At 32.3% G+C, this 19247-nt stretch overlaps 1 pseudogene; it reads left to right on the plus strand.

The window, feature by feature from the left end:
• The window catches only part of LOC149561088 (SNF1-related protein kinase catalytic subunit alpha KIN10-like), a 142714-nt pseudogene that overhangs the window by 13565 nt on the left and 109902 nt on the right, over nt 1-19247 (plus strand).

Genomic DNA, 19247 nt, shown 5'->3' on the forward strand with positions numbered 1-19247 from the left:
TGAATCTAGTCTTGACTAAGTTAGGATGTGTCAACCAAGTGATTTAGTTTATATTCCAAGTTCATAGTATTCACCAAGTCACCAGTGTTGACCTAGTTCAACCTACTTGGAAGTGATTAGTATGAACTGAGATTCTATATCTACCAAGGGCATGATGATGCTGAGTGTTGAATATGGTTGCCAAGTATTAGAATCTCACTGATTTTGTCTTCAGAACATAAGTACCAATAGTTGGGCCAACTTTGTGTATTTTGGTGAAACTTGTATTGTAGGTGAATTTGATGAGTTGTGATTTGGATTGGTATATATTTAATATATTATATCACATCCAAATGGAGAATATAGAAGAACATATGATGTGAATATATTAAGAGCAGAAGTGCAAAGTAAGAAGGCTACAAGCAGTATAAGAAGTAGCAAAGATTTATCTATCACAACAAGGTGATCATTACACTCCAAAGGAATCTCAACCAACAAATCAAAATTCCAGATTAGAGATTAGCCATTGGTTTATACTAATAGGTCGAATAGTTAAATCCTTTCACAAGGTAGACTTAACAGTCTTTTGTAAATCTATTTACTAATTGCATGCTACATTGTATATTTTATATATCCTTTCACAAGGTGGACCTAGCAATCCTTATTGCTCCTAACAGGGCATATCATTAGAAGTGATCAATTATAAGCCTTAATTGGCCAACTTTATACTATAGTACTTAAGCTTGTGGGTATCATCCCCACCCTAGTTTTACTTTCTCTTTTCAAGATTTTTGTGTCACAATATCTTGTGTCAAAGTGATATGAATGTTTTAATGCTTTCAATTTTTCATGCATATAATCAGATCAAAATACATGTGAAGGATTAATTGGTGAATTAAGATTAAGTTTTATTAGTTCTCGATTCACTCCTTCTCTCTCAATAACCTAGCCTATCCTATATTTCCAATAGAAACATGTATATGGAGGAAAATTGCAATGATAAATTAGAATTTTGAGATTATTCATGCATCCTAATATCATACACTTGTATGAAGTTATTGAAACTCCATCAAATATTTTTTTTTTCATGGAATATGTCAAGTTCGGGGAACTTTTGATTATATTTTTAAGAAAGGTTGATTACAAGAGGATGAGGTCCAATGCTTTTTCTAGTAGATTAAATCAAGTGTTAAATTTTTCCACAAAATCATTGTAGTCCATTGAGATCTTAAGCTAGAGAACTTGTGGCTAGATTCAAAATTCAATGGTAAGATTTTAGATTTTGGTCTTACCAATCCTATTTGTGTCTAAAATTTTCTAAAGACAAGCTTTTGAGGCCCAAATTATGCTACACCTTAGATTATCTAAAGTAAGCTATATGTGGGACATAAGGTGGATGTATAGAACTATGGAGTTGCATTATATGCACTTCTTTGAGGTAGTTTACCTTTCAATGATGAGAATATTACAAATCTCTTCAAAAAGATTAAGTGTCATCTTTACACACTACCAAGTCTTTTATGATTTAGATCAAGTGATTTTATCCCAAGGATGCTTGTTATAGATCCTATGAAAATGATGGTTATCCAAAAATTTGTCACCATCTCTAGTTTTAGGAAAACTTCAACACTATTTAGTTGTGTAATGTCCCCTTGATGGAAATATAAGAGGAGTAACTAAGAGGGGAGGGGTGAATCAATTACCACTAAAATAAATCCTAGATCCCTTAGATGTTAGTACCAAAAAAACTCTATCAAAACTTAACTCTACAAAAGTTTAGCAAACACATAGAAAAATGTTGTGACTTGGTAAACATTGAAATAGCTAAGAAAATTCTTAACATGAAAATATTAAGATGTTGATAGTGATTAATATTACTTCAACTTAGTTGTAAACACATAAGAGAAATAGACACATTTGATGCTAAGATTTAATGTGGAAACCCAATTTGGAAAAATCACCAATTGTAACTAATTATTGATTATCACTCTTTTGAAGTGATCCCTGTTAGGAGCCAACCCTATTAAAGGTTGAAAAACACATTGTGAGGTGTGATCTTTTTAGAAGATTTAATCACCCTATCAGGAGTGACCTTGTCAGAGTTCTTTTGAAAATTCAATAGAAATGCCACCTTGTTAGAGGATTTACAAATAGCTATTAAGCCAACTCTTTTAAGAGATTTAGATCACTACTACAATTCTTAGAGAGTAAAAATGAGATGACCTAATTTCTGATGCAACTAAATTGTTGATCATAGATCTCAATTTTTGCTTGTCTACATGATCCTTCTTGATCAAATGTATCTTTTCTACTCCTCAAGGATGTTTTCCTTATCCTTCAACTTCACTTCCTCTTAGCATTATTAAATCTTTAATTATGTTCCACTTTATATTCTCTTCTCTAATTCTAAACTTGACCTTATATTTATATCTTTCACATTGTCAAGTCAACTATAATATAACATAGAATACTTAATATTCATCTCCTTAGTTGGCTAGAACCAACAAAGAATTCAATTGAAGTCTATATGCCAAAATAAAAGAAAATCCTTTGTTAGCCGACCTTGCTTGGTAGACACTAAGTCAAAGTAATTTTCCTATGTTAACCTAGTGAACTCGGTTAACACTGCATATTTAAAAATTTCCTTTGGTAATTGAGTGAGCTTTAATACTAGTTCCATCAAATATTTTCTTCATTAAATGAGTGAGCTCAGTTAATACCCATCTTCAAAAAACTTTCCTTTGTCTCCTGAGTGAACTTGTTAGACACTATCTTCTGAACTAGGAAAGCTTTGGAATGTTTGGTAGAAACAAAAAATTGTCTTCAATGCCTGACTAAGCTTGGTATACACTGACTGGTAATGATATGAAATTTTGTGTAGCATCAAAGATAATACATAATTAATCAGTTATTATAAAAAAATCCCTCTTTGGCATTGATGGAAACACAACATGTCATAATGCAATGAAATTTTTAGAGAAAGAATAAAGTAAGGAACATATGCCTAGTTTTATTCTAATTCTTATCCATGAGAACTCCCTCTATTAGTGTAATCTCTTTCTACCTTCAATATCTCCCTCTATAAGAAAAAATCTTTCTACAATAACTTCTTCTGATAGAAAACTCTATCTTTGATATCAAACCAAGTTCATTCTCCCTTTTCACATCTCTTTCTCTTTCTCTTTACAACTTTTTTATGAGATATGACACCAAACTTCTCCCTCTTTGACATCCCATGCTAAAGACAATATTTAGTGAATATCAATGTACCTCATGAACTGATTCATTTGCAATATGCACTTGTCAATCCTCCACCAATTGATTGATCTTCAACATGCTCTAGTTGATGCATCAATAAACTTCATTTAGTGTGCTTTAGATAGGGAAATGCCCCCTATCTTACCTAATATATATAGAAATGCATCCTTTGGAAATGGCTTGGTGAATATGTCTATAATTTGTTGTTCTATATTCACATACTCCAATCTTACTTATTTATCTTGTATCAATTCTCTCAAAAAATGATATTTTATAGCAACATCTTTTTTTTTGGTATGCATCATTGGATTCTATGATATATTGATTATACTGGTGTTATCATAGTATATAACCACTGGATCTTTGATCTCTATCTTCGTACCCACCAATAATTGTTTGAACTAAATGATATTAGAACAATTAACTATTGTTGCCACACAATCTACTTCTACTATGGATTGAGATATATAATTATGTTCCTTTCTTGTCCAAGACACTAGTCTTTTATCAATAAATAATGCTCCACCATCGGTGCTCTTTTTGTCATCAATACTTATTTCCCAATCGACATCGATAAATACTTTTAAATCCAAATCGATACCTATTTTGTACCATAAACCATATTATTTGGTGCCTTTTAGATATCTCATCATTCTTTTGACTGACATCATGTTATTTTCTTTTGGATTTTCTAAGAATCTTGCCACCATACTGACTACTAATGCAATATCAGGCCTTGTATGCACTATATACTACAATTTCCCAATCATTGATCTGTATAGGGTCTGATCTACCTCTTTAGAATCATCTTTTTTGGAAAGCTTATGTCCAATAGACATAGGGGTTCCAACTAGTCTTGAGTCTTCCATTCCAAATTTCTTTAGTATCTCCTTAATATATTTAGATTGAATAATGTAGATACCATCTTTCTTCTACTTGATCTAAAATCCAACAAATAAGTTTATCTCTACAAACATAGACATCTCAAGTTATTTACTTTTTTCTTCTTAAAATGCCTTGCATAAGTCATCATTTCCTATGAATAAAGTATCATTTGTGAATATTTCTACCAAGACAATCTTCTTGCCTGGTCCTTCTTTGATATACATACTATTGTTATCATTTGTTCTTTGAAAACCAATTTATATCACATAGTTATGAAGTCTTTCATACCAAGCTCTAAGAGATTTCTTGAGACCATATAATGATTTATGTAATTTTTAGGTCATATCTCTTTTGCTAGGATCTACAAAACCTTTAGGTTGTTCTATGTAGACTTCCTCATCAAGAATTCCATTCAAGAATGCAGATTTTTCATCCATTTGATAAAATTTAAGTCCTTTATAAGTTTCATATGATAGTAAAGTTCTCATGCCTTCTAATCTTGTAATAGGAGAACAAATTTCACTGTAAAAAATAACTTCATCTTGAGAGTAACCTTTACATATCAACCTTGCTTTATTTTTGGAAACTTCTCCAACTTCATTTAGCTTATTTCTAAGTAACCACTTTATGCCAATTACATTTTTATCCTTGGGTCTAGGAGCAAGAGTCCAAGTTTTTTTCTTCTCAATCTATTCTATTTGTTCATTTGTTGCTTCAATCCAATGTTCATTATCCAAAGCATCTTTAAAATTTCTAGGTTCAAATTCAACAAGTGAACATGTACATTTCAATTTCTTTCTTTTCATTATTCCATTTGACTTGTCTCCAATGATCTAATTAGGTGTATGATGCCTTCTGACATATCTTGCTAGCTTAGGTACTTTAGGTTTGGAGTTTTTTTTACTAATTTCTTCATTAATTTAAATATTAAGCTTGGGTCCTGCTATCTATGAGTTGGGTCCATTAGACTCAGTCTACTCTAATAGCATCTTCGTAGCCTCTGAATATGACTCAAGTCCTTAAGACTATGACTTAGGTCCTTCATACTCTAACTTATATTGCACTAATTGCAACTTGATAGTTGTTGGAGATTTTGGGGACTTGGGAGGTGAAGCCTCCTGTCTTCCAAATAGACTGGGCATGGTATTAGGTTTTTAGTAAAAAAATCTTTTATAATCCTTAGACTCTTTGTTGCTTTCTTCTTTACTCTTTTCTACAAACTCATCAATTCTCACATGTGCAGTTTCTATGATTTTATGAGTAGACAAATTCAAACATTTGTATGCTTTACTTCTACAGGAGTATTCAAGGAATATGCCTTCATCACCTTTACCATCAAATTTACCTTTCTTAGATTATTTCAAGTAACTTACATTAGGTCTGTAGCCATACCATACTTCATAAGGATTTTCATTTGAGTCTTTCTTCAACTATACTCTATTCAAGGTATGGACTGCAATACTAATTGCTTCATTCCAGTATTTGATTGCAACATTCTTTTCTATCATTAATGTTCTTGCACAATCCATGACGAATATAATCCTTCTCTCAGCTATACTACTCTGTTGAGTTGTATCAAGGGTTGATACTTGTCTCTTAATTTCTTTTTCAATATAGAATTCATTGATCTCATTGGAAATGAATTCACCACCTCTGTTTGATCAGAAAATTTCACCTTCTTTCCAATTTCTTTTTCTACTCTTGCTAGATACCACTTGAATTTTTGAAAAGCTTCAGATTTTTCTTTTAGATACATTACAACCATCCTTCTAGAATAGTCATTAGCAAAAATAATGAAGAACTTATCTCCATTGTAACTCTCTATTCCAATAGTTCTACATAAGTCTATATGAACAAGCTCTAAGACTTCTTTAGAATGATAGTTCTTGATTTTGAAATAGGTCTTTCCCATCTTACCAATTTGACAATTTTTGGATAGCAATATTAGGTTACCTCAAGCTAGGAATACCTCTTCCTCTTCTATAAGAAATCTTGATCTTTAGCCTAGGTCCTTAAAACCTTCTCTGCAAGCACCAAAATCTATAATATCAATTGTTCAAGATATAAGAGGAGTAACTAAGAGGGGAGGGGTGAATTAGTTACCACTAAAATAAATCCCAGATCCCTTAGATGCTAGTACAAAACAACTTTGTAAAAACTTAGCTCTGGATAAGTTCAACAAACATAGAAATATGTTGTAACTCAATAAACACTAAAATAACTCAGTAAATTCTTAACATGAAAACCTTAAGACGTTGATAGTGATTAATATTTCTTTAAATTAGTTGCAAACACATAAGAGAAATGAATACATTTGACACCGAATTTTAACATGGAAACCCAATTTTTTAAAAACCACCAATGGAAACTAGTTATATATTTTCACTCTTCTAAAGTGAGCCCTATTAGAAGCCAACCCTATTAAAGGATAAAAAATGCACTATTAGGTGTGACCCTATTAAAGGATTTAATCATCCTATTAGGAGTGGCCTTGTTAGAGGTCTTATGACAACTAAATGGAAATGCCAGCTTGTTAGAGGATTTACAAATAGCTTTAAAGCTAACTCTTTTAAGAGATTTAGATCAGTACTACAATGGTTAGAGAGTAACAATTAGATTACTTCATTTTTTATGCAACTGAATTGGTGGTCACATATCTCAATTCGAGCTTGTATACTTGATCCTTCTTGATTGAATGTATCTTTTCAACTCCTCAAGGATATTCATCTTATCCTTCAAATTTGCTTCCTCTTAGCATTATTACATCTTCAATTATGTTCTACTATATATTCTCTTCTCTAATTCTCAACTTGACTTTATATTTATATCTTTCACATTGCCATGTCAGCCAGAATATAACTTAGAATAATTAATATTCATCTCCTTAGTTACCTAGAACCAACAAAAAATTTAATTAAACTAAATATGCCCAAAAAATAAAATCCTTTGTTAGCCAACCCTACTTGGTAGACACTAATTCAAAGCAATTTGGACTATGTTAACCAAGTGAACTCAGTTGACACTGCATATTTACAAAATTCCTTTGGTAATTGGGTGAGCTCAATTAACATTGGTTTCATCCAACATTTTCTTCATTGATCGAGTGAGCTTAGTTAACACTTATCTTGAGCAAACTTTTCTTTGTCTCCTAAGTGAACACAATAGACGCTATCTTCTAAACTAGTACAAATCTAGAACGCTCAGTAGTGTAATACCCCAAAATTGGCACATTTCCATACTAACCAATTCTGGTCTATTCAATCATCCCTAAGTCCTATTTTACTAGGCAATTCTAGTTATTGCTACTTGACCTAAGTGTCAGATGTAGAAAACCCTAATCTACATTAATTAGAATCTTTATTTAATTCCTAAGTATCGACTTGAATCAATCACCTTAAATTTATTTATCAAATCTAATATAATTGTTAGTGTTCATACTTTAATTAAATTAAATTACTTCTTTAGCTAATATAAAAATGAATTAAATGTATTTAATTTATTAATGCCCTCGTCCTAATTATTGAATGTAATTATTCAATTAATTAAAAATATGCATTATGAGCACATGTATTATTTTATTAAATTAAATATTCTTTTGAAATCTCTCTCCAGTTTGGGAATGGGAATTCTCAGTGATCCATCTCTCAAATTAGAATTGACCTAATCAACTTGTTCTCGCAATCAGAGTCAGGATCTAAGTTAGTTAACCTCACCTACATAGGGAATCTTCCATCCTAACTGAAACTAATCTTTGATCTTGATCACTCATCCCAGTTCATCTTGACTGTTGATTGATTTTAGGAATTCTATTTAGGAGGCCTCTAATTCTTCATTTTGTATCGAATTAATATTGGAATACTTACTCATTTGTTCAATATTTTCATAAGCTCTCACATTTTCTTCCATTATTAATATCATATTAGATTAAAATGTACTCATATAGCATAATTTTCTTTTCTTTGTTATTAGATTAAAATACATTTCATATAGAATAATTGCACTTCCATTTAGCTACATAAACCCTTCATACTAGAGGTCTAGTTGTTCGCTTCTAATTCTGAGAGTAAAGGAAAAATCCTTCTAGTTAGAAGGCAATAGGTCTCACTATTGGATTACTCAAATGAATAATCTCATATTTATTCTAGGATAATCTCTTAGGTAATGACCATCTTGAAGTGTGTGTGAGGATAAAACGCCCACATTTCACATATACAGGCCTGAGTGAGTTCAACATACAGTGCCTAGCAATGATATGACATTTTGTGTAGCATCAAAGACAATACATAATTAATCAAATACCCCCATCCCATATAGGCCTTAAAATGATATATTTTGTCAAACTTGTAGTTTTCTAAAACAATCAATTAGCAATTCTCACTGAAACAAATCCTTATAGTCCTTATGGCTTCTATGTGTGTGTGTGTGTGTGGGGGGGGGGGTCGAATTGGTTTAGTTCTTCAATTAGAATATTTTTACATTTGTAATGTTTGGAGAAATAAATATTTTTGAATGATATAAGTGTTCACATTAAGTCAAGCTTGTTATTAGTGACAACACTTATTCAAATGTTGTATGGCTACCGAGCTCATTGAACAATCTATAGTGTTTGCCATATAATTCAATAGCCACTGAGCTTTATAGTTCCTATTGAGCATCCTAGTGGTTACCAAGTGAAATTAGGCAGTGTGAAGTCAAATAGTTCAACTCGAGTAGTTGGTTACCAAGTTTCACAGTTCAAATCGACCAAGTAGTTCATGTAAAGTAAAGTTAGGGTTAATTGAGCTATGTGATGATCAATTTTTACTAAATGCAATCATGGTAAATGTGTAATTTAGTTTCTACCAAGTTACATAGTATCTATTGAGTCACCAGTGCAGACTGAGACTGAGACTACTCCGAGATGATTAGTATGGATCAAGGTTCTACTTCTATTGAATGCATGACAATGCCGAGTAATGATAGTGGACATCGTGTATCAGAACTTCACCAAGTTAGTCTACAGAACTTGAGTGTCTTCATTTGAGCTAACTTTGTAATATTGGTGTTAACTTGTATATTGGCTGACTTTGTAGTTTTGTAAATTGGATTGATATATATATATATATGTATGTATGTATGTATGTATGTATGTATGTATGTATATGTAATGTATTGTATCATATCCAAATGTATGAATGAATAGATAAATGTATGTATGGATGAATGAAAAATGAAAGTGAAGAATATGTAAGAAGCATGGGAATGTGAATCAGCAAGAAAGTGTATTGTAAGGACATATTAGCATAGGAGTAGCATAGTCATATCTATCACATAAAGGTGATCAATACTTCAAAGAATCTCTATCAAAAAATTAGTTGTAAGTTAGAGATATACTATTTCATTCTAACAAGTGAACCAATCCAAATCCTCTAACAAGGTAGACTTAACAGTCTTTTGTCAAATCTCTTTATTGAGTGCATACTTTATTGTATATTTGTAAAACCTCTAACAAGGTGGACCTAGTAGTCCTAATTGCTCCTAAAAAGGTAGATCATTAGAAGTGATCATTGTAAGCCTTAACAAGCCAATTTTATGCTACAGTATTCAAGTTTTGTGGGTATCATCTTGGCCCCAATATTACCTTCTATTTGGAAAGTTTATGGGTCACCAAATTATTCTATTCATGTGCTATGAATTTTTATGTTTTTAGTTTCTCATGCATATAGTTATATTTGATTTAATCAATTAAATAGTTATTGGATTGTTGCAATAAATCTGAATTTGATAAAGTTTTTGAGGTTACTTATTCACACCTCCCCTCTCAGTAACCTAGCATAGTGTAGAATATTTCCAATAATTGGTATCAGAGCATTTGTGGTTCTTAGGATAAAGATTGATAGCTTGAGAAAAGATCAAAGACAATGGAGATATTCAAACTTGATAAGGCAATTGACAATGAAAAGCTAGATCTAGAAATGGCCATTGCACAACTCAGGAAAGCTAAGGAGCAACTTTCCCAATCCTTGAAAAAGAAGGGAGGAACTTGCAAATCAAATGAATGATCATAAGTATATTGAAGAAAAGATTGAAGACCTTTTCCCTCCAAGTAGGTTAGATGAAGCAAATGATGCAATCAAAGAACTCTTAGAAAAGAATGGTTCCCTACAAGAAGAAATAAGGAAGCTCAAAAGAGAACAAGAAATTTAGTCAGTAAGGCTATGTGAAATCTTGGAACATAGAAACAAAATGGAAGAAGAAATGGATGGAAGAAATAATGAGATCCAAAACCAATCCCTTCAACATGCAGATCTTATAGATCAAATCTCTAATGCAAATGAAGAAATAATGAGCCAAAGAAAGATCAATAAAAGAATAAGAAGTGAGCTGAGATCTGAAAAGGAAATCAGTGAAAGATTTTAAAATGACCTAAACACTAAAAATAATGTTAATGAGAGAATTATGAAATCAAAAGCAAACATGCATCAATTGAATCAACTAAATGAGCAAAACCTCTACAGACAAAAATGTAAAGTAGGAATTGGATGCAAAGAAGAAGGTGAATCATCCAAACAATGTTCTCAAAGGAATCAAAGACCTACTTGCAATCACTATGGTAAGATAGGTCATACATCAAACAGATATTAGAGTAATGGTAAAGAAAAATTCAATGGTAAATGTTACAATTGCAATCAACATGGTCACAAGGCTAATGAATGTAAGAAGAAACCAAAATTTGAAGGCAAATGTCACAAATGCAAGAAACGAGGTCACAAGGTATCAAACTATAGAACTAAGTCATTCAATCCAACAGAACAAATTGTGAAAGCAATATTTGGTTGGGACTATAACACCTAGTGCAGATGTCATTATTGTGGAGAATATGGACACATGGCATGAACTATGTTAAAGATCACACATGAAAGAGACATACCACCATAAGATGTTTCACTTGTATAGAACTTGGTCATCTAGCAAAGAATTGCATGAATACAGGTAGAGTTGAAGATGAAAAGAAAGAAAAGGTAAACAACATTAGAAAGAACATGAGGCAACAATGGATTCCTAAATCCACTAAGGAAGCTAGTCCAAGTAATGATGGTCATGTCACTCAAGAAGTGGGCGATTCCACCATTTCCAACTAAGTTCTTAGGAAAGAACTAGAACTATGTTATCATGATCACATCTAAACAGTTCTAAAATTTAGAGGAAGTAAAGATCCAAATTAGTATTCAAGATACAAAGGGATCACAAAAGATCAATATCAACTATCACTAAGTTACTCTCTCTACAAAGTAAGGTTGGATCATGGACTCTATCGAGCAAGGTCAGGAGTAACTAGCTACACATATTTGGTTACCAAGTTATGAAGTATTCATTGAGTGATCCAAATAGATAGTGGATGACAACCTATCATGCATAATGATGTCATTATAGATACTTTTGTACTGAGCATTAATGGTGAATTTTAGCAAAAGGAAGGAGATCGAATTTATTTTTGACCAAAAAATTTAAAGTTTTATTGCAATTAAGAAAATTGTAGAGTGATCAAGCAATTTCAAGAAAAATTTGCAATGAAATTTTTAAAAGTTTTCCATAACCTATCAAGTAGTCATGGTAGCATCAAGTAGCAATAGCAAGGCAAAGAAAGGATCTGAAATGTTGGTTCAAGGAGTCAAATGGAAAGCACTAGATTTCAAATTGATGCCAATAATTGCTAAAATCCTCCTAAGGAACTACTCATTAATGATATCTGAACTCATTTTAAGTGTGCAATTCAAGAAATTGGAACCCTTGAGATGGATGATGCCCTAGGTGAATTATGTGTGAATGTTGTTCTTAAACTTGAACATAAGTACTTGGAAGATAAGGGATTAACCCACATTCCCTACCTACCCAAATGTTTCCAAATCAAATGCATTAGATACATCCTAAGCCAAGTTCACAATGGTTAGTTATGGCTTGAGAAACTAGTTTTGATTACTAAGAAGATGATTTATTGTATCAGCAACCTTCCCATGCTCTCTAAAGCCAAAACTACTAAAACCCTAGGTCAAGCAGAGTTAGAAAAGAAAACCCTAGCTGAGTGGGATGATAGAGGAATGACAATTAGTAGTGTAATAGAGGCAAAACTGAAATTTGGCATACATGTGATAGTGCACAAGATCTATAGTCCTAGTTGTCAAAATAGTGTGTCATGTGAAGCAGTAGACTTGGCATTCAAGGTCGTGAAGAACAATCTATCATATGATCTTGCAAACTTGTTATTGAAACAATTTAACAAAAATAGGGAAAGTATTAGGATATCAAAGAATAGTCCTTGCAAATTCAGTTAATTATTGACATGTCTATTTTTCTATGCTCAAAAATTTTTCCCTTCAAAAGGTATAGTTGTATGGAGAAAGGATGTTCCAGTTTTGTATCAGATTAACGAGTATATTACAAAAATGGGTGAGAATTTTGTTAGCATAATAGATAACTACTTTGATGTCTTGAAGGAGAAAATGAATAACAGATTCATGATTCCCAAGAAATTGGTTGAAGATTACAAAGACAATGTTTGTTTCATGGTAGATAGTGACAAAGTCTACATTCAGGTAGTAAATCCAAGAGTTGTATAGGTAAAACCTCTTCCCTATGAGGTGAAAATTGATAAAGCAAAGGAAATATTTGAACCCTTGATAAATGAACCTATTGATCCAAAGGCATCACACTTTGGAACATATTATGAGGCCAAGGCAAGAATAGAGCTTGAAATCAAGCTTCCACAGGCAGTTAAAAAAGAGAAGAGCAAAATACCAAAACTCAAAACCAACACACCTCTTATGTTGACCAAGGGTAAGGGAGAAGATGATGCTCAAGTAGAGGATGAAGAAGAGTCAGAAAAGGAAGACAAGCTGGTAAAGAAGAAAGGCAAGGTGATCATCACCAAGCCACCCAAGCCATCCACTATAGTGTTTACCATGAGATCAAGGAAGAAAGGTAGTGAAGTTGTGTTTAGCAATACTCCTCCCACCTTTTAGGAAAAACCAAAACAAGTGGAAGAAGGTGCAAGAATAACCAACATCAAATCATTAAAGTATGAGACTAGGATAGAGGCTAAGAAGAAACAGATTGAAGAATTGGTACTAACCAAGATGGTTAAGTGGAAATATTCCCATGATCAAATAGCCTCTTAGATCTCTAATGAGCTATTAGAGAAGTTGAAGCCAAGATGGGACTCAACTATGCAGACAACAAAAGATATCTATGAATAAATCCTAAGGTAGTTGTTACCAAGAATCACATATGCTAAGGTAAAAGTGTCTATGAAGAAAAATGAAGACAAGATGACTCTTAGATTTAATACTTGTTTAATTTTATTCAAGGATATAGAGCATGTAGTGAAGACTGCTATATATATGTGGAAGAATATTTATCACTTTCATAAACAAAGTGACTTTCTAGTAGAAGTCAAGGATGATGACAGTGATGATGAGGAAGAAGGAACATACTTTGACACAATATAGTTTGATAATGAAGAAGTTGAAGAAGATAAAGAGGAAGAAGTTACCAAGGAAGACAAAGAAGAGGATGAGGAGATTGGTCCTATGAAGATAGTAGTAGTAGTCATTGCCTCACCTCCTCATTCTCCAAGAAAATTGATAGCTACATTAAGTTTGGAGATAGCTTTAGCAAGTTTGATTGTGACCATAGTAGATACATCAAATTTCCAATCACTCTTCACTCCCTCATTGCTTAGCACATCACTAATGGAAGTGTCTACCACTTCATCTACCAAGAAGCAACCTCCCTCTTCTTCATCTCTCAAGTTAGCATCGTTAGCAATTAGTATAGCATGTTCTACAATTTTGTGTTCTTCATCAATGAGTATAGTTTTGAGTTCTACAATTTTGGGATTCTATAGTTTTGTTTTCTACAACTTTAGATACTTCTATAAGTATATCAATTTTGGATTCAGCAAGCATACCAATTAGTATTCCTTATGTTGGTACTATATCATTTTTCACAACTAGTCCTACTATCTCTATTATTTTTTCTATTCCAAATTCTAAGGCATTAAGTACAAAGGAAGTTGAACCTAAGGCTCAACCAAGTACAAGACTTTTGAGTGGAAAAGAGATAGAGGAGGACATTGACCTAGATGAGGAGGTTGAAATTCCAAAATGGGATTTTGATAATGCCACTACAAATCAAATTCAAATAGCTAGCTACCTCCTCCAAAAGAAAGCAAAGTAGAAGAAATTGAGAGAGGAAAGAGACAGAGAATATAAAATCATAGGAAGTGCTAAGAATATTTTGGTTGAGGTAATAGGTGTTGAAGTTGATACTACTTGACACATTTTTCTTTAGTTAGAAAAGGTAGTCTAGAAGTTTAATGTGGACTCAAGTGGTCAAGGAAAATTGATTTAGAAAGTAGAGAAGAAATTTGATAAAAAAGTGCTTGAGCACATTACTCAACAAATTGCCATCCAGCAAGTGGAGCTTTCCTCAATTTTGACCAATCTTGAAAACTCTTTCACAAATGTAACATCACTTTTTGAAAAATTATGTAATGTTACCGAGTTCACAAAGGAAATAAAGAGAAAACTGACAAAGATTGTTGAAGATCTGAAGGCTAGTGCATAGCAGTTGCAACTTGACCCCAGTTCAAGCTCTACACATTATATGAAAATTAGATTCTTGTCAGATATGCAGGCAAAATTATTGAGAGAGAAAGCAAAGATCTAGTCTTCACTAATAGATATTTACAATATGAACCTTCCCATCATGGACACAATGTAGAAGCACATTGTTTACTCAAAAATATTGATCCATAACAATAATTTCTTAATTGAAAATCACATGATAGAACTCTCTATAGAAGTCCAAATTGCTCTACATATGTCAAAAGTTTTGAAAGAAAATTGGGATAAAACTTTAGGACTAATACTTAAGGTACATTTTGAGTTTCTTTCTTATATTGGTGTTTGTATGTAAATAAGTCTTTAATAAATCTTTGGCATTATTGTCATAAAGGGGGAGAAACAATATGTAAATATATGAGAAATAGTATGTATATTGTATGAGGGAGAATCATGCAAAGGAAAGGATAGTATACTGTATATACTTACAAAGAATTTTTTTGAAAAATATTTTAAAAAATGTACCATAATGAGTCAGTATCACACTATGATGTATATAAGTTTTGGCTTATAAGTGTTTTTGTCACTAATGCTAGAGGGGGAGATTGTTGACATTAAGTCAAGTTTTTAATTAGTGACAACACTTATTTAGATTTTGTATCACTATAAAGCTCATTGATTAGTCTATAGTGTTTTCCATGTAATTCAGTAGCCATTGAGCTTTATAGTTCCTACCAAGCATCCCGGTGGTTACCAAGTGAAATCAGGTAGTGTGAAGTCCAGTAGTTCAACCCAAGTAGTTTAGTAATTACCAAGCTTCATAGTTCAAACTAAGCCAACAGTTCATGCGAAGTAAAGTTAGTGTTAACCAACCTATGTGATGATTAGTGTTTATCGAGTGCAGTCATAGTAAATGTGTAATTCAGTTTCCACCAAATTACACAGTATCTACCAAGTCACCAATGCAAACTAAGTTTGACACTACTCTGAGATGATTAGTATGGACCGAGCTTCTACTTCTATTGAATACATGATGATGCTAATTAATTAAAGTGGACATCATGTATCATAACTTCACTAAGTTAGTCTTTAGAACTCAAGTGTCTTCATTTCAGCTGACTTTGTAATATTGGTGTTAACCTATATATTGGTTGACTTTTTAGTTTTGTAAATTGGATTGATATATATATATATATATATGTATGTATGTATGTATGTATGTATGTATGTATGTATGTATGTATGTATGTATGTATGTATGTATGTATGTATGTATGTAATGCATTGAATCATATCCAAATGTATAAATGAAAACATGAATGTATGTGTGCATGAATAAAAAGTGAAAGTGAAGAATATGTAAGAAGCATGCGGATGTGAATCAACAACAAAGTGTATTGTAGGGCCATACCAACAAAGGAGCAACAGAGTCATATCTATCACATAAAGGTGATCACTAATTCAATGAATCTCTATTAGAAAATCAGTTGTAAGTCAAAGATCTACTATTTTATTCTAGCAGGTGAACTAGTCTAAATCCTCTAACAAGTTAGACTTAATAGTCTTTTGTCAAACCTCTTTACCAAGTGCATACTTCATCGTATGTTTGTAAAACCTTTAACAAGGTGGACCTAGTAGTCCTAATTGCTCCTAATAGGGTAGATCATTAGAAGTGATCATTGTAAGACTTAACAAGCCAACTTTATGCTACAATATTGAAGTTTTGTGGGTGTCATCCCCACCCTAATTTTACTATCTATTTAGAAGTTTTATGGGTCACTAAATTATTGTGTTCATGTGACATAAATTTTTATGTTTTTATTTTCTAATGCATATAGTTAGATCTGATTTAATGAATTAAATGGTTACTAGATTATTGTAATTAAGATCTAAATTTGATAAAGTTTTTGAGGTTACTAATTTACCCCTCCCCTCTCAATAACCTAGCATAGTCTTGAATATTTCCAACTATAAGTAGTGTATTTAGAAATATTATAGACATATTGTATGTTCTATCTATTGGAATTCTTTTAGAATAACTAAGAGGGGTGGGGGGTGAATTAGTTATTCAAGGTCCAGATGTACAACTAAAACTTTTCACAATTTAGTGAACCCATAAAACAATCTTAACCATGCATGCATTCATTGTGTGTTAACCAAAACATATATGTTATTGTTAAATCAATATGTAGAAATGTAAAGCATAAAATACAACATATCCATTAGCACATTTGACACAATGATTTAAGGTGGAAACCAAATTTGGACAAAACCACCAGTAACATGCTACTCTTTTTTCACTCTTTTCAAGTGATGCCCTATTAAAGGACAACCCTATTAAAGGTTACAACACAAACTATTAAATGTGACCTAGTTAAGGGATTCCAATCACCCTGTTACAAGTGAGCCTTGTTAGAGGACTTTAGGCCATTCACTTGGAATGCCACCCTATTAAAGGATTTACCAGTGACTACTAATACAACCTTTTTCCAAAGGACTTATCCTAATCTGATACAATTATTTGAGAGTAACAGTAGAGCTTTGATCACTATTACTTACAACCTACAACCTTACTTATAGATTATAGATCACTATTCAGTCCACATCTCTACTTGGCTTTCAATATTTGTAGCTCTAATAGCTTGTTCACCCTTCAAGCATTTATCCTCATCAATCCTTCTTTCTTTGTTTGCCATTGTAGACTTCTTATCTTGGGTAACTTGATGAAGCAAACCCTCTTCTTTCTCCTTGTCAGAGTTTTAAATCAAAATTCTTCAACCTCTAACTCTTTTACTTCATGACTAGACATCTCTATATATAGGAAATTAGAACACTTTTCCTGCTCATTATCCATCACCAAAATTAGGATTTTTGATAGATTAGGAAGAATACAATGTAATTACCCCATATCTTATTGTTTCTAGAATCTTCTCCTAAAATGCATTTGAATTCACCTCCAAAATGGTTTACATAACATTATGTGCCACTAGCTCATCAATCTTATCTTCCTCCTAACTTACAAGTTACAAGAAAACAAACTTGTTGAATTTTATTTGGTGAATCTTCAATCTTTTTCATAATGTAGCAGCTTGACATTATCAACTTATTGATTCTAAACACATACTATGCTACCTAACACCTATTGTAAAATCATTTGGCATCAACTAAATTTTACCTAACATCTACTAACTTGCTTGACACCTACTAGTTTACTCAACATCCACTAGAAATTGCCTTCACTCGGCTCCAACTAACTTTTTGCTCAACTTGCACTAACTTTTCTTGGCACCTTCTATCAAATTGGTCAAGCTTGGCAAATGAACTTTGTTCAACTTTATTCTTTAAATCTTTCTAATAGTAGCCAGTCATTTTGTAACCTCTAGTAGATCATCAATACATTATGTTATCACTGTCTTAACTGATTCTTGCAATTCAATACATAATCATAACTCAACCTTTCCTCTAGGTACTTTTGTTACATCTTTTTTATCAAATCCTCTACATCCATTAGCTAAGTGATAGTTCTTGAAACATATAAGCAATTATCTTACTAGCATGTGATAGGTTTGACATTAGTGACAAAAAAATGATTGAAACACATAGTCTTCTTGAATAATATTCTTACTCAAATGATCGTTTCAACCATATATCAACAATCTCTCTCTTTGGCATTGATGACAAACCAAACTGATCAACCAGTCAAATAAATGATAGACTAACTAGGTTAAAAAGAGTAAGGCCTTCTTTTTTGATTCTCTTCTATTCATGGATTAGTAGAATATCTCCCTCTTTTTGTTTTTGATCTTTCCTCTGATTGCTTTCTAATTTCTTCCTCTTTCTTCCTTACTCAACTGAACTTTTGATGTACTTTTTCTTTTGATCATCTCCTTCGATCAGTTTATTGTACTTTCTTCCTCTTTGACAACAATGTCAAAGACATAGGCTTTTGTAGGCTCTTCAATTTTCTCCCTCTGTCACCTTGATTGTGATTGATTTGAAATCCCATCTCTGTGATTACTTTAGGCAATTCCTAAAGTAAGGTCCACTACATCAATTTGTATGTAATGAATGTTAGATTGTTTGATGTAGGGTACACCCTCTATCTTTTACATAGCCTTTCATAGGGGCATCACCCCTAGTTTACCTCTAAAATACTCATAAGCATCTTTAGGTAATGCTTTGGTGAAGATATCAACAACTTCCTCCTTTGTGTTGATATATTTGATCTTCACCTCTTTGTCTTGAACCAATTCCCTTACATAATGATATGTTATTGCAATGTGCTCTATCTTTGTGTGCATTATAGGATTCTTTGATATATTTATAACACTTGTATTATCACAATAAAGTGTCACTAGTTTAGTGATTCTTCCTTCATTCCCTTAAGTAACTATTTGATCCATACAATGTTTGTGTAGTTGATAGCAATAGCAACATACTCTGCTTTAGTAGTAGATTGGGAAGTACAACTCTGCTTTTTACTTGTCCATGTAAGAAGTCTTTTGCCTAAGAAGAATTCTCCTC

Source organism: Cupressus sempervirens, chromosome 4, assembly GCF_028749045.1.
Source record: "Cupressus sempervirens isolate cs-2001-9-10 chromosome 4, ASM2874904v1, whole genome shotgun sequence".
NCBI classification, from domain to species: domain Eukaryota; kingdom Viridiplantae; phylum Streptophyta; class Pinopsida; order Cupressales; family Cupressaceae; genus Cupressus; species Cupressus sempervirens.